This window comes from Dreissena polymorpha, chromosome 1, assembly GCF_020536995.1.
Source record: "Dreissena polymorpha isolate Duluth1 chromosome 1, UMN_Dpol_1.0, whole genome shotgun sequence".
Taxonomy (NCBI): domain Eukaryota; kingdom Metazoa; phylum Mollusca; class Bivalvia; order Myida; family Dreissenidae; genus Dreissena; species Dreissena polymorpha.
In genome coordinates this window covers 30,403,867-30,417,406 of record NC_068355.1, presented here as the reverse complement: position 1 = coordinate 30,417,406, position 13,540 = coordinate 30,403,867, and the positions used below count along the sequence as shown (strand labels likewise).

The 13,540-nt window shown below is 34.4% G+C and overlaps 1 long non-coding RNA gene across 1 annotated transcript; it reads left to right on the top strand.

Annotated features, from left to right (window-relative positions):
- The first annotated feature begins 6,417 nt into the window (after positions 1-6,417).
- Positions 6,418-13,340, top strand: LOC127874975 (uncharacterized). Its single transcript, XR_008047201.1, has 3 exons — positions 6,418-6,594; positions 9,950-10,538; positions 13,263-13,340. It is a non-coding gene; the product is annotated as an uncharacterized LOC127874975 (long non-coding RNA).
- The last annotated feature ends 200 nt before the right edge of the window (positions 13,341-13,540 follow it).

Here is a 13,540-nt window from a genome sequence, read left to right as displayed (position 1 = left end):
ATGAATTTGATGCCGTTAAAGCTTCCGACATGAATTCATGTCGGAACGATGCTATTGCAAAATAACGTTAAACGATATGAGGTCGATGTAAATCGACCTCATATTTATAGGAGTAGAACTGATGCCAAAGATATTGTGCCAACTCTTTGATTCATTTGTTGGTTCTATACTTAACTATTCAGCAGAGGTATGGGGATTTAAACAATCAAAAGAACTAGAGAGAATGCACCTTAAATTTTGCAAACGTATTTTAAAACTTAAAACTAATACATCTAATGCGGGCGTATATGGGGAATTAGGTCGGTACCCTCTGTTCATTTCTAGGTATCTAAAAATTATTAAATACTGGAGTAAAATTATACATACGGATAATATTATTATTAAAAAGGTTTATGAGCAAGCCAAGGAAGATTGTAACAATGGTTTTACAAATTGGGTTTCTAATGTAAAGTTATTGCTGAATAATTATGGTTTCTCTTAGATCTTCGAAGATGCTGACATTGTCGATTTTAAATCTTTTATCATCATTTTCAAACAACGTGTCATAGACAATTTCGTTCAGGAATGGTCCCAGAACATGCAGACAAACCATGTTCTTACTAATTATGTCCTCTTTAAAAACATTTTCAACTACGAATCATACCTAGATTTACTACCAAGCAGCCTTAGAATGTTCTTTTGTAGACTAAGACTGTCGGTCCACCCCCTAAGAATACAAACGAGTAGATATGGTAGAAATAGAATTGTTAGGGATCAGCGTTACTGTTTATTTTGAAATTCACAAGATATTGAAGATGAATATCATTTCATGCTTATATGTCCATTCTTAGATGAGATTCGCAAAAAATATGTACCAAAGTACTATTACAAACGCCCATGGATGTTTAAATTTTCGGAAATGTTGGGCATTGATAACAAGACCAAATTAATTAAAATTTCTATTTTTATTAAATACGCATTAAATAAAACAAACACATTGTTAAATGTAAGTTCATCCTCTTAAATAATGAAACTTAAAAATTCTGAACTAACACAATTTATTTGATTAAAATATTCAAATGTTATATTTTTATAGTAAAGACCAGGTATACCGTATGTACTTTGCTACACACCGTATGTGCTGAAATAATATAATATATGAAGTAATGTACTTTATTGTATACCGTATGTACTAAAACTATGTATTATATGAGTAACGTGACATGAATCTAAATCATGATTTGTTTTTGTTATACTGACGATGTACATTGTGCAAGTCAAAATAAAACATATGTTCTGTTCTGTTCTGTTCCTAATAGAAACTGAAAGTACAGACGCTTTACAAATACATGCACAAGAGCGACGAATTATGTCAGATTGAAAACGCATGTATGTCTTCGTCAATTATATGGTCAGACTCTTTATTTAACTGTGAAATCTAGTCCGCAGAGCGTTTTAATAATTTTGACTGCTCCGTTATCCGTGCGCTTGCTGAATGAAAGCGTCGCCGTGTTACGATAATAATTCCAAAGTTAAGAGAAAATTCCGACTAGGGATGTGCCACACTTCCAACACATCAGCCCCGTTATGTCCTGAATAAATTACATGTATAATTTCTTGAGTGCCAATTGCATCTTATACATATCAAAAACATTCACGGCAGTCAATTCGTTTGTGTAGGCCTACTGGTCTTCATGGCAATAGTAAACGTATTTAGTTTAATGGAGATTATGTAACAAAGGGAACTAATTCAGCTTATTCAGTTTACTAATCAAAATGATTCAAATGTTTTCGCTTTTTTCTGAAAAGTAATTTATTCAACATACGGTAAAAAAAAATGCGCGCCACCTGTTGTCATAATTTAGTAACTTGTATTCTGCATAGTTGCATTCTGCTTACTGCCTGTTGCTAATTGCCGTTGTTAATGACGCTTAGTGGCAAAACCGATTATGACTGGTTTCAGGAACAATGAACACACAAACATTGGATAGTCACCAAGCATGTTGCAACAATCATCAAGTATAACCGATAGAGAACAAGCATGTTGGAACTCTCATGAAGCATGTTAGAAAAAACATCACGCATAATGTAAATTTTTATCATGAATGATGTAATGTTGCAGCAATCATCAAGTATAAACAAATAGACAACAAGCAGGTTGGAATTGTCATAAAACATATTAGAATAAGCATCATTAATAATGTAAATATTCACCACGAATGATGTAATGTTTACCTAAATACACTTCCATATATTCATGACAACATATAAACAAAACGCATCCCAGTAAACAGACGCTTTTATTGCATCTAGTATGCTATTTTCAATAAAAGCGCCTGTTTGAATCGCTTAATGTACATTTGGAAACTTTTTCTGGGTAACGGCTTTTATCGTTATAAAACAATTGCATAGTGCACTACTTCTCAACTGTCCAATATGGAACAAATACAGACTTATTGGATCCAATACCGGAATATATTGGACGGTCACGTAGTACATATGAAGAATGCCCATTGGATGAATTTATTTGATATAGAATTATATTAAAATGATCAATTAATGGTACAAAACATTTATTGTGATCATCTGACTTGCGATATTGGTGTTTCATGTGAGCAATATGCGCCAAGTGTCGCAGTCCGCACGGGCTAATCAGGGATGACACTTGTCACCTAGACTGGATTTTAGTTTAGAAGAGAATTTCTTTAAACGATAATCCCATAAGATCTGAGTCGCCCATGAATAGCCTGTACGGACTGCGCAGTCATTAAACCCCGTTTTCCCAGAGCGCGGCTCAATTATGTACTTTGTCTTATAACGTCATCAATGCAAACTTTATTGCAATATGAAATTAAGATAATCTTGGTAATTCAGATGTAAGAACTTCAGAGGAATTAGTGTTGTCTAAATTGAGTTGAAGCTATTTTTTATTTATTCTGCGGCCAGATATATTCCGCAACTATAGTCTCCATTATCCTGTATATCCTCCTCCTCCTCCTCCTCCACCGATTCCGACTCCTCCTCCTCCGACTCCTCCTCCTCATCATCATCACCATCATCATCATCATCATCATCATCATCATCATCATCATCATCATCATCATCATCATCATCATCATCATCATCATCATCATCATCATCATCATAATCATCATCATCATCATCATCATCATCATCATTATACTTAGCATCATTAGCATCATTAGCAATCGAGGCAGTATACCAGTAGTTGATGTAGCAGTAGTAATATATCTAAAGTGATTTTGCTCTAATTTATTAACTTGTGCATTTCAGGCAACGGAATCGTCCGAGCGGAAGAGGAACGCCAGCGTCCCTTTGACGTTACGTGTTTTCCACGAGTTTCCCACGTCGCCGCCGACTTTCCCATCGACAACAGCCCAAGCGAAGGAGAATGACGACAGCGATAATTCGTTGATATTGGTTATTGTAATTACCGTACCATGCGTTGTCGCTGTTGTCGTCTGCGTTTGTCTTATCGTGTTTCTCGTACGACATAGGTTAGCCAAAGCGGCGCAAACGAAGTACGCGATAAAAGAGGTCGAGAAATCTCGGTCGCTTCATCGACGATCCATCAGCATGTTATCGTCAACGCCAATAAATCCGTACGATCTGGCGAGAGCTTACGCGAAGTTATCCATCGACGTAATCAGCGGAGAAACGGAGAAACCGCTAAACGACGACTATTCCAAGTTGCGTTATTCGTTGAACGACTACGCTGACGTCACCGATACTTTGACGCCGACGCCGAGTAGCTCAGGAATGGTTGCGTCGCAGGAAATCTCGTCGGAAAACGGCGGTGGCGGCGACGTCATGGAATCCACGACCGCTTCGTTTGGTCAGCTTTATTCTGTGGTAGACAAACGAAAGCAGCGTAAGCGAATACTCGGAGCTACATGCGCTAACGCTGCTGACTTCGTTGACTCAACCACGGCCGGTGTCGTTGATTGTGACGTCACTAATGACGTCACTGGGTATGAAGATGTGGGCGTCGGGCGTTACGTCGTGGATGGCGTCAACGCTGTCGTAGAGCGTGACGGCACTTGTAATGTCGTTACGGACGTCGAGAGTGGCGTCGCGGACGACTTCAATAATGACGTTGAGAGTGACGTCAACAATGAAGACGTCGCTGATGACGTCAACAATGACGATGCGATGTCTGAAGAACATAACGTTGGTCACGAAAGAATGGCGTGGCACGAAGATTGTAATTACAATCACGATTTCGATGACGATGGCAATGACTTGTATTAAAAGCCAATTCGTATAAAATTATGTAAATAAAGTAGAACATTGAAGTTTGAAATAGTGAATCAATGTGTGTAAAAAATGTCTTAGCAAGTACTATAATTATAGTTTATTATTTGACATAGTTGAATTAAATAGATAGATACTTTGATGAGACATGGGCGTGTCTAATTATTATTATTAATTTATTATATTATTATTATTATAATTATTATTATTATCATTATTTATAATAATAATAATAATAATAATATTATTATTATTATTATTATTATCATCATTATTATTACAACTGTTATTTTTATTATTATTATTACTATTATTATAATAATTATTATTATTATTATTATTATTATTATTATTATTATTATTATTAATACAACACTTATCAAAGAAATCAAAAGTCAAACAATCGATTGGATTAATAAGAAAGTTTGCACTGTCTGAATTAAACTGTGAAAACATCGAGTCACGTCTATGATTTTCTCATAAATCTCTTGGTCCCCTAATATGCTTGAGAGTTCGGTGTTGAGAAAATAATTTGTTTTCCGAGATGCATACAAGTATTTTAACTAAAAAATTCTGACAACTATCAATATTTAACAAATGATACCATTTCGACGCGATACAGTTACAGAACAGTTGATGCACTGATAAATACGTGATTATTTTACCATAATAAAGCGATACTGAAACCAGCTGTTTCATTTATTTCATACGCAACTTTCCAGATTTTATGTTTTGCATTTTTGCCCATGCTGTAACAGATTTGGATTTCGTAATGGTGAGGTAAGATTGTTTCTGTTAATAACAATAATAAAAATTAAATAACTATGATGATGATGATGATGATGATGATGATGATGATGATGATGATGATGATGATGATGATGATGATAATGATGATAAAATAATAATAATAATGATAATAATAATAATGATAATAATAATTGTAATGATAATAATAATTATTTTAAATAAATTATAATAATAATAATTATTATTATTATGTTTATTAGTAGTTAATTTCGACTATTTGGTTCGTATGTCACTTGCGCATGTTTAGTTTGAGGCAACTAATTATATGTACTGTCTGATACCATACAGCGAGTATAAATCTAACATACAAATCGCGCATTGGGAAAACGGGGCTTAATGCATATGCGTAAAATCGCGTCCAATATTGACCAGGTAGGACTTCACAGGCTAATCCGGAACGACACTTCATGCATTTACAGTATTTTTCTTGTAAAGGAAGTGTCTTGTAAGAGAAAATTCAGTTAAGACGGAATGTGTCGCCCCTGATTAGCATGTGCGGCTAACTTAACGCAATTGCATTTAACCCAGTTTTCACAGAAAGTGCAATATATTTACTGTCTGATAATATACTGTGTGTATATAGATCTTACACTATCTTTCCTGTTTGAGCTGGTTAACGCAATGGTCCTAGCACGAGTATATACGTATATACTATTTTTTCTTTACATAGGTCTTTCTTATGTAAATTGACCTACTATGAGAACACGCCTGCATGTTTCAGCTCCGTAATTACGCCTATTCCGTTAGGCAGTCCTGTCATAGTATTTACATCGAAATGTCACGCATTAGTCACACAACTTTGATGCTGTCGCCATTTTGCACTTTTCAGAAAACAATGAAATATCGTAAAATCATTAGTATTCGTAAAGTATTAATTTTCGTTGGTTCCGAGGGTTGACCGATCATCAACGCATTTATGAAAAATAAATAGGAAATGAACGACGCGATTCCCTCATGTTTTTTTTTCTCCGAACAAACAGCACACAACAAAAATAAACGATTTTACATGTCCATGAAAAATGCTAAATTTCACGCCTACCAATATAAACGAGTTTACAGTACACGTATAACATATGTGTGGCGTAGTGCAACACAATATAATAATGGGACAAGTTTGTTCCAATTTCGGTGATCACTTAAAACTGACTTTTTAAGTTTAAGATTCCATTCAACCGGGCGCGTGTTTCAAATTTTCACGCTCTCTTATGCTCAATAGGCGTTTGTTATCATACGAAAGGTGGACTTGCTCGGTATAATAGGAAAATGTTCTTCAATATGGACAAATCGTGGTAGAATTACGATAGAAATACCAATTAAGATATAAATAGAATAAGTACGATATGTATGGCGTGATATTGAAATTTAACTTCAATGAAATACTTAAAGGCAGTCAAAATCATGGCTGTCTTGTATGTATTGCGATTTTTATAGTTGAAATTTGGATTTTAAAATCAATATATAGATACCTTTGGTCGATATTGAGAATTGAATGCTGTGGGCGGAATAAAAACAGTTCGGATTTATGCGATCGTAAGTACTTTTGTTAAAATATTAAGCGATTAATGAATTATAAATTAAATACATAAATAAAAAACTATACGTTCATCTATTTTAAACAAACAATGAAGTAATGCATGAAAGTAATAAAAATAAAAAAGATGCATTAATTTCCTGGTTCCTATTTTTTGGTAAATTGACAAACTAAAAAAAATATGTATAAGATTTGCATTTTTTTGTTGTAGTCATAATATTTGCGAGGAAACAGTAATACTGACATTTACCGTGATCTGAAAAATCCTTTATATGCATCTCTTGACGATGAAAAAAAACTGAAAAAAAATCAAGCGTTACAAATGCGAAACGATTGAATAATTTGGAGAGTTCTGTTGATATCGTTAGATATTGTGATATAACAAGGATTGCTTATACTAGTATGTAGTATTTACTACGTCAAAGACTATGTTAGGAAGGATGGCCGAGTGGTTAAATGCTATTTTTATACTGATGTCAATTGTTCAAAACTATTTAAATGAAAATAAACGTTTGTATGTTATATACGTCGATATGTTAAAATGTTTCGATAGTATTTATCGCAATGCATTATGGTTGAAAATGTTTAAGTCTGGTATACAAGGTAAATTGCTTAGAATAGTAAAAGATATGTATGCAAATGTTAAGTCACGTGTCAAATCATGCTCATCTTATTCAGATTATTTTAGTGATGCTGTTGGGCTGAGGCAAGGGGAGGTAATGTCGCCAATTTTGTTTTCTTTATTTATTGCAGACCTTGAACTTTACTTACAAGATAGCATTAACTCTGGTCTGAATATAGATGATATTGTGTTGATCTGATTATTATTTGCTGATGACATGGTTATTGTAGGCAAGTCCCCGACTGAAGTTCAAACTCATTTAGATAATTTATACTTATATTGCAATTTTTGGGGTTTTAATGTTAACACTGAAAAAACGAAAGTAATGGTATTTCGGAAGAGAGGGGGATTAAAAGAAAACGAAAAATGGGTATATAATGGTAATGCTATTGAAGTTGTTGATAACTTTAACTATCTAGGCACAGTGTTGAATTATACTGGAAGTTTTAAACTAAACCACGAGCATTTGATTGGTAAAGCCCTTAAGGCCATGAATACATTATTGTCTAAATGCAATGAATTTGACATAAAACCGAAAATATTTTGCCAGTTGTTTGACTCTTTTGTGGGTTCGATATTAAATTATGCTTCAGAAGTATGGGGCTTCACGAAGTCCGATGATTTAGAACGTATACATTTAAAATTTTGCAAACGCTTATTACAAGTTAAACTAAATACATGTAATGTTGCTGTTTACGGAGAATTGGGTAGATATCCATTGTATGTAAACAGGTTTGTTGAAATTATTAAATATTGGTTTAAAGTTCTGACTAATGATAATATCATAATGAACACTGTGTACAAACAAGCCTTGAGCGATTGTAATAAAGGTTATACAAACTGGGTCTCAAAAATCAAGAACATGTTAAATAATTTTGGATTTGGTTATGTTTTTGAAAATCCAAACGTTGTACATGTTAATAGTTTTATTAGCGAGTTCAAATGTAGAGTTGTAGACAATTTTAAACAAGAATGGTACGCCAAAATGAATAATAGTACTGTTTTATATATGTATAAAGTTTTTAAAAGCTGTTTGGAATATGAAACATATTCGGATTTACTTCCTAGACGACTGCGATTATTTTTTGTAAGATTAAGAGTCTCTGCACATCCTTTGAGAATCCAAACTGGAAGATACGCCCAAAATAACATACCACGAAATGAACGTCATTGTTTATGTTGTAATGATTTGGATTTAGAAGATGAATACCATTTTATATGTATATGCCGATGTTTCACTGATTTTAGGAAAACATTTATAATCCGTAAATTATATATAAACCCATCTGTATATAAATTCCACAAGTTATTAGTTTCATGTGACAAATCAGTTATCTCAAATGTATGTGAATATATGAAGGAAGCTCTTGCTTTAAGAAATACAATTCTTAATAATATTGTTTAAAAATTTCATTACCGCTTTGATGAATTTTGCATATTCTTGCAATTGATTGTGTTTATTTATTTTTGTATTCTTAATTGACCTTTTATGTTATGTTACGTTTAAAAAATTCATTGCCGCTTTGTTGGAATTTACATATTCCTGCACTTGATTATGTTTATTTATAAACACCGCTTTGATGGAATTAATGTATTCCTGCAATTGATTGTGTTTATTTATATTTATATTATTAAATGACCATTTATGTTATGTTATGTTTAAAAAACTTCATTACCGCTTTGATGGAATTTACGTAGTCTTGCAATTGAGTATGCTTATTTATATTCGTATTCTTAAATGACCATCTATGTTATGTTATGTAATGTAATGTTGTAATACCTATTTATGTGACAGAAAATAATGTATACATGTGTGTATGAAGACGATGTACTTTTGTATAAGTCTAAATAAACTGTCTGTCTGTCTGTCTGTCTGTCTGACTGTTAAAGCGCTAGACTTTTACACCAAGGGTCAATGGTTTGAGCCCAGTTGTGGGTTACCTTTGTTCTTTCTTTAATTTTATTCTTGTTTGTACTTAAGCTATTTATTAAAAAAGCAGCATTTAATGACAACCATAAATCATGCCACAATCTGTGAAAAGTTTCCTTTAATGAATGAACAGCTATGTCAGATATTTTCATGCCGGCACTCAACAATGCAATAAAACTATTTACAATTAGACACATTCCACAAATTCTTAGAATGGTTTTATATGTTGCGGACAATATCAAACAACGTTCACCCTTTGAAGAAGGGCATATCTGCTATCTTAACGCATTTGATGATAAGACCCTCCGGCACGAATGTCGGAACTACGAGTGCAATATGAGAAACAATAACGAATTAACAATAGGATGCATATAGCTTTGCCACAACTATGGATATATAGCAATAACAATTGTACTATAACTGCGACAGATGTTAGTTTAATATCGTCGTCACATGATCTACGAAGGCGACATATGTCGACTGATTCTATATGACCCACATTTATTATATCACATGGGTCAGGCACGCCTCTTTGAAAATTAAAAATAATGTCAACATGTTTGAAATGGCAGCACGGTATATTAATAGCATATATTGTTCATTATTAAGTGTTATATTGCCAATGATAATATAATAAAACTAAATATTTTTGTAAACTAATTGCTTTCAAAGCGCAATGTCATGGACAATTTACTCTATTACTATATTTTGCTGTGTTCACTTAAATTGAATAAAATTATATTTATCCGCATTCTTCAAATACATTGTTGGAATACTACTATAAGCGTTGCTTTTCTTTCAGACATCTACAATTTTCTCAAGATATAATGCAACGACATTCAAGAACACGAAAGTAAAGACTACTTATTTGCGAGTAACTTCATTGTCTGAGGTTACAAAAGTGTCAAAAGCAAGTAACTCCAGAGTGGAGAAAAGCACAAACAGGTTGAATGTTGAAGTACAAAGAGTGTCCTCTTTTAAGACAGTAAAACGTCCAGTTATTAAGAAGAGAAATGAAGATAAAGGTTTCAAACTATTTTCCGGACCAAGTAAACCAAAACATAATGGATTGACTTTAGACGTTTTGCAATAATTGACGCCATTTAAAAATGGCGTCGATTTAGTGACGCAAGAGTCACGTGATCTGTTGCTGAATTGCATAAAACTACACCCAAGTGTTCACGAAGTATTTTTTCCGGAAGCGACGAAAGATCCCCGAATAACCGACGAAGATTTACGGGGATTTCCGATTCACAGCCTGGCGGTTGCAGTCATTTGCGAGGCCATTTCAAAAGGAGAGGATCCGTACAAGTTTTACTGTATGATCGAAAAGAATAACTTGGAAAGTGTGCTGACTGAACTGTATACTAGCGTACATTAGAAGAAATTGGGTAAATATTGCTTTATGCCATTGGTTATTAACAAAGAAGTAGCTGCATAATAAATATAAGAAGTGACCAAGCACTTAAAAATGACGTCATTCACAAACCTTAGGCCGGATATCGTTGACCCTCAATTTCATTTTGAGTCTAAAGAAAAATTAAATTAAAAAGTAAAACATAACTATAATATTTAACTTTTTTTTGCACTGATTTGATCATTGAATATTTATTAAGTTCTCTATATTATAGCTTGTGTAATTCGCAAAAAACACAGGAGAACGATAAACCGATTAAATTTCAATACACACAATAAATAGTTATGTGGTCGATTACCTTTCTATGTTCTGCTCCTGCCCCTGATTCACGCAGGGTAGTTATCGCTTACTAGCGCTAGATTGGTCATTGTGGGCGCGGGTACTTCTTGCATGTAACCCGGGTACTAGTGTTTTATACAGGAAGGAAAAAGGGCGTGGTGCAAAATTTCAAAAAAGGGCACTTTAGCGCGACATCCATAAAAAGGGCACAAATATATCTGTATAGTGACTTAATAACAAGCTTTGTTACACACAAACATTGTATGTATAGTTTTGAGATTTATTGTTGAATAACCAACAAAATCCAGAATGTATATTTTATTATGTGTTTTATATTTTTCATGTAGTAACAAAAAACAAGATTAAACACCATAGGATATATATCTTATACAAACTATAGCTTTTCAAAGAAGTCTTAGAATACTGTTAAATGAGTTACCCTCTTAAACAATTATTTATATTTAAAACGTTACACACATTGCACAAACTAGTCCTTTATATGCATCTTAAATGGAGATTCACAAACACTAACACTTTGTTGAATAGTCAGAAAGTTCTGCGTAATGACATTGTTTTCATGACCACGTGTTGTATTGTGTACATTTTAGTTCGCAAAAAGTGTAACTAGGAACGGCGTCGTACTGTCTTTTGTTCATTGTCAATTAATTCAATACACGTTAATTGGTCTCCGATATAAACTTGTTTTTCTTACAAAGCAATTTGCATCAATTTCTAATTTACGTTTCGTCGAAAGTGGAATGCCAAAATCGGAAAGCGTACGTTGCGACATTCTAAACACGAATGATAAGTGGTACAAGTTCAATATTTTTGTAAAATTCATATCTGTGTTTGCCAATTAACATATTTTGACAAGTTACAAACGGGTCATAATGTTCTTAATTGAACCAATGGTGCAGGCCTACTACTTTTACAACAATTAACAACTTTTGGCCAAACAGGGTCCAAGACGGGGTATCAACTTCTTTGCCGACATTCACACGTTATTGTAATCAAAACATCGTGACAATAAACAAGCACGTGCTCCAATTAAGCGCGGTCTGCCTAATCGTGAACAGCAAATGTCTTAAGATTGTCGTCTGCTACAATTCATCAACACACATCTACTGTGAGCCTGCGCCAATTGTATTGGATAGGAGGCGGAGCGTTATTTTAATCGACAGCTTTAATATGAGCCTGCGCCAATTGTATTGGATAGGAGGCGGAGCGTTATTTTAATCGACAGCTTAAATATGTCAAGGGTGGCTATTTTCGGCGTATGGCCAATTTTCAGGAAGTACAGTGGACGTCATGGGGTTTTGTAATCGGCGTATGGAAACAATTATCGGGCGTAATATACGGCCGGACGCCGCTTAGTGCAAGCCCTGTAAATTAATTTTTATTAACTTAAAACTGTTTTGCATTAAATTGAAATCAAATCAATATTTCACAGATACAACTGGTGTTTTTTTTATTTAATTATGCGTAAAAATAAATGTTTTGATATAACTGAATTATGCATGAAATGCACAATTTCCACTTGAATAACATCGAGGTTTTCATCAAGTCTCCCAAGTAACTGTGCACGATTGTATCCGGACCGATTAGTGTTACAAAGCCACTGAAATTATCGATTGATATTGACACATGGTTATTCATGCATGACGTATTCACAACCACGCGAATCTTCGCTGATAATAGTCGGCTTAGAAGCTTGGTTAAGAGGCAATTAAGATGTTATCAATAAGGTCGCGCACGGCGGAAAACAGGGCGGCGGCCTTTGAAAAGGGCAGCGTGGCGCTGATTTGCTTTAAAAGGGGCAGCGAGGCGCTTCAAAAAAGCGGCGTGGCGCCGCGCCACGCTAAAACGGCCTGGATAAAACACTAGGGTACTCATAAGTATACTTACATATACACCGGGTACGGTAAATATACTCAATAGTACCCGGTCGATAATAGACTGTACCCAAGTTGTATTCCCGCCCGAAATCCGATGTCGTAAAACGCGCTACCGATTATCTTAAACAAACTTCTCTTTTAAAAAAACTGAATCAACATACTTTTTGAGTATGAGTTTCGGGTTATAAAGAGGCCATTTAACAGAAAATTGACAACAATGTGAATATAATTAAGTACAACAAAATAGCCCTGAACGACCGATTTAGCGTTAATATTCCGGGGAACCTTTTAGTATATTTACCGTACCCGGGGTACATGTAAGTATACTTAAGAATACCCGGGGAATATGTAAGTAGTGCCCGAGCCGAAAATGACCAATCGAGCCTTACTGGCATCACTAAGTATTTTAGCATTGGAAAACCAGGTAATCGAGGAAAAGAGTGAGCTGAACGCCGTAATATTACTACTGTTGAAACCTCGAAAGTTCGACCGGACTTGTTATTTGTTGTTGTTGTTTTCTCCAGGGTTCTCCATGTACTGCGCTCTGTACCCGTCCGTAGTGAGAGACGCACGGACGAACATCAGTTTGCAAGACTTCATTGACGATGATGGGTAAGCTTGTTCTCTGTCTTTTTAAATAATGTTTAATTATTTACATTCGTTGGCAAGAAATTTCGTGGTTAAACAAACTACAACTTTTTCATGGACACGAAATTTCGTGGATTTTTTATGTTGGAAAAGCAAGATATATGCCTCGAATGTTTGCCGTGTTGTCGACCATGTGGGAATTTATAAAAAAAAC